At 39.2% G+C, this 3,724-nt stretch overlaps 1 non-coding gene across 1 annotated transcript; it reads right to left on the bottom strand.

Annotated features, from left to right (window-relative positions):
• Nucleotides 1–294: 294 nt before the first annotated feature.
• Nucleotides 295–400, bottom strand: LOC125924142 (U6 spliceosomal RNA). Its single transcript, XR_007458311.1, has one exon. It is a non-coding gene; the product is annotated as a U6 spliceosomal RNA (small nuclear RNA).
• Nucleotides 401–3,724: the final 3,324 nt, after the last annotated feature.

Genomic DNA, 3,724 nt, shown 5'->3' with positions numbered 1-3,724 from the left:
TTTGCCATATTTTATTCATTAGAAGCAAGTCATATCCTACCCAGACTCAATGAAAGAGATTACATGAAGGTATGAATATCAGTGGGTAGAAACCATTAGGGGTTATGTGAGGAGCTGATTGCTACAATTCCCCTCCATCAAAAACAAAAATATGTGACTCTGGAAAATGAAATCCAAGGTTACATAAAATGGGTTAGTTCCCAGTCATGTCATCTTTGCATATTCAGAAAAGTTATATGAAGTTTACTAAAAGTAAGGAATGTCTTAGATTTTTTAAATTCTTAGTACTATATTAAACTTTTTTTTTAATGCTTCACGAATTTCTGTGTCATCCTTGTCAGGGGCCACATTAATCCTCTCTGCATTGTTTCAATTTTATAAGCTAACTTTTTAAATTGCTGGCCTATTTAAATTTCTTGAAGACTGGATGTGCTTACTAGTGATCTCAAATTGTAGAATGTTGTGAACTTCTGGAGAAAGATGGTGGAATGGGAGGACCCTAAGGTCATATCTTCCCGTGGATACAACTAGATAACATTCATATCAGTATAAATGACCCAAGGGGAAAAAAAAACCCAAAGACTGGCAGAACCAACTCCAACAATTAAATATAGAAAAGAAATCATATCAAAGAGGGTAGAAAGGGTGGAGGTGGGGGAAGCTAAATGGACCTGCGAGTCTGTCTATTGGAAGGAGAGACCCAGAGACCAAGGGAGGTGAGAGAAACAGCCTATCATGCCAGGAAGCCTACACAGAGAAGACAAATCCCATAACATTTGGCTTTGAAAAACAGAGGGGCTGAATTTTGTAAGTTCTTATAACCAACGGAACTTATAGCCTGGAACTTTAAAAATCAGTGGACTTGGCCCTGGGACAGCTGGAAGGGTGATAGGAAATGGAATCCCCATCTCCAAAAAGACAGCACAAAAATCAGCCCACAGCATAAAGGCAGCAGTTTGAAAGATGCCTGGAGCATACTGGAGGGAGAGTTATATACTAATCACAGAGCATGTCCCACCGGGACACAGATCCCTGGGAAACTCTTCCAAAAACAAAGGAGATGGCAAGTGCCAATACCCTCCCCTGTCTCCAACATAAACATCTGACCATCTGTGGGATCCAGTGTAGTTCAGGCATTCAGTACTTAACTTGCTTATGCTGCACTCTGCACCCTCCAGTCTGACCTGTCTCAGCCCCAGCAATGCAGGTCCCTTTCCCCAGAAGACTGGCATGAACCTTACCAACACTGCATCCCCCAACTGTGCACTTGCAGTGCCTTGGTCTCCTTGGTGATGATAGTGGCTGGTCACCTGCTGGAGGACATGCATACCTTTTCAAAACCACATGCCTTACCCTCCCACACTTTGTGTAGTGGCCTCTGCCTCCTCTTGGGCAGACGAACAGTACCACCTTGTTAAAAGTGTGTACCCCACTATTTCAAAAACAGGAGACATGGTTGACTTTCCTAACAGCTAGCTAGACACAGTGAGGAGACAGAGGAATGTGTCCCAGATGAAAGAACAGGACAAAATTACAGCAAGAGACCTAAGCAAAACAGAGACAAGTAATATATCCAATAGAGAATTTTTTTTCAATATATGAAGTTTATTGTCAAATTGGTTTCCATACAACACCCAGTGCTCATCCCAAAAGGTGCCCTCCTCAATACCCATCACCCATCCTCCCCTCCCTCCCACCCCCCATCAACCCTCAGTTTGTTCTCAGTTTTTAAGAGTCTCTTATGCTTTTGCTCTCTCTCACTCTAACCTCCTTTTTTTTAAAAACTAATGATCATAAAGCTACTCATTTGACTTGAGAAGAGAGTGGAGGCAGTGAGACCCTTACCAAAGAGATAAAAAAAGAACCAATCAGAGATGAAGAGCACGATTGAAATAAAAAATAGACTAGACAGAATAAATAGCAAACTAGAGGAAGCAGAAGAACAAATCAGTGACCTGGAGAAGACAGTAATGAAAAGTAAACAGCTGAGCAGGTGGGAGAAAAACAATACACAAAATGAGAATAGACATAGGGAACTCAGTGACTCCATTAAGAATAATAACAGTCACATTACAGAGATCTCAGAAGGAGAAGATTGAGAGAAAAGGGGGAAATGAAAACTTACTTGAAGAAATAATAACTGAGAACTTCCTGAATCTGGGGAAGGAAACAGAAATTCAGATCTAGGAGGCACAGAGAGCCCCTAACAAAATCAACCCAAGGAGGTCCACACCAAGACACACAGTAATTAAAATGGATAAAAGTAGTGATAAGGAGAGAATTTTAAAAGTAACAAGAAAGGGCACCTGAATGGCCCAGTCAGTTCTGCATCCAGCTCTTGATTTCAGCTCAGGTCATGATCTCACGTTCATGGGTTTGAGCCCTGCATTGGGCTCTGTGCTGGCCGTGTGGAGTGTGTTGGGATTCTCCCTTTCTCCCTCTGTCTCTGCCCCTCCCCAGCTCATTCTCATTCATTCTCTCCTTCCCTCCCTCCCTCTCTCTTTTCTCTCTCTCTCTCTCTCTCTCTTTCTCTCCTCAAAGATAAATAAACTTAAGGAAAAAAAGCAGCAAGAAAAAAAAAACAGTTATAGGGAAACCCCATAAGGCTATCAACTGATATTTCAGCAGAAATTCTGAAAGGCAGAGGGGAGTGGCAGCATATATTCAAAGTGCTAAAAGGAAAAGAATCTGTAGCCAAGAACACTCATTCCAGCAAAGCTATCATTCAGAATATAAGGAGAGAGAAAGATTTTCTAAAACAAAAATTAAAGGAGTTCATGACCACTAAATGAGCACTACAAGAAATATTAAAGGGGATTATGTGAGTGGTGAAAAAAGACCAAAAGCAACAAAGGCTAGAAAGTAACAGAGAACATCATCAGAAACAACAGCTTTTTTAGGTAATACAGGGGCAGTAAATTTGTATCTTTCAATAATTACTGTGAATGTAAATGGACTAAATGCCCCAATCAAAAGACATAGGGTAATAGAATGTTTAAAAACTAAGAACCATCTATATGTTGCCTACAAGAAACTCATTTTAAGACCTAAAGACACCTGCAGATTGAAAGTGAGGGAATAGAGATTCATTTATCATGTTAATGGACATCAAAAGAAAGCCAAAATAGCCATACTTATATCAGAAAAACTAGATTTTTAAAACAAAGACTGTAAGAAATGAAGAAGAACATTATATCATAATTAAGGGGTCTACCCATCAAGATGTAACAATTTTAAATATTTATGTCCCCAACTTGAAAGAACCCAAATATATATATCAACTAATAACAAACATAAAGAAACCCACCCATTGATAATAATAAAATAATCATAGGGTACTTTCACACCCCATTTACAGCAATGCACAGATCATCTAAGCAGAAAATCAACAAGGAAAACAATAGCTTTGAACGACACACTGAACAAGATGGACATAACAGATATATTCAAAACACTTCATCTTAGAGCAACAGAATACACATTCTTTTCAAGTGCACAAGGAACATTCTCCAAAACAGATCACATATGGGGTAACAAATCAGCTCTCAACAAGTACAAAAAGAATGAGATAATTCCATACATTTGTTCAGACCACAAGCTTATGAAACTTGAACTGAGCCACAAGAAAAAATTTGGAAAGACCACAAATACATGGAGGTTAAATAACATCCTACAAAAGAATGAATGGGTTAACCAGGAAATTAAAAAAGAAATTAAAAAGTAC

Source organism: Panthera uncia, chromosome B1 (assembly GCF_023721935.1).
Source record: "Panthera uncia isolate 11264 chromosome B1, Puncia_PCG_1.0, whole genome shotgun sequence".
In the NCBI taxonomy this organism is placed as follows: Eukaryota; Metazoa; Chordata; class Mammalia; order Carnivora; family Felidae; genus Panthera; species Panthera uncia.
Note: the sequence above shows the minus strand (reverse complement) of the source record. Positions and strands in the feature narration are given on the sequence as shown.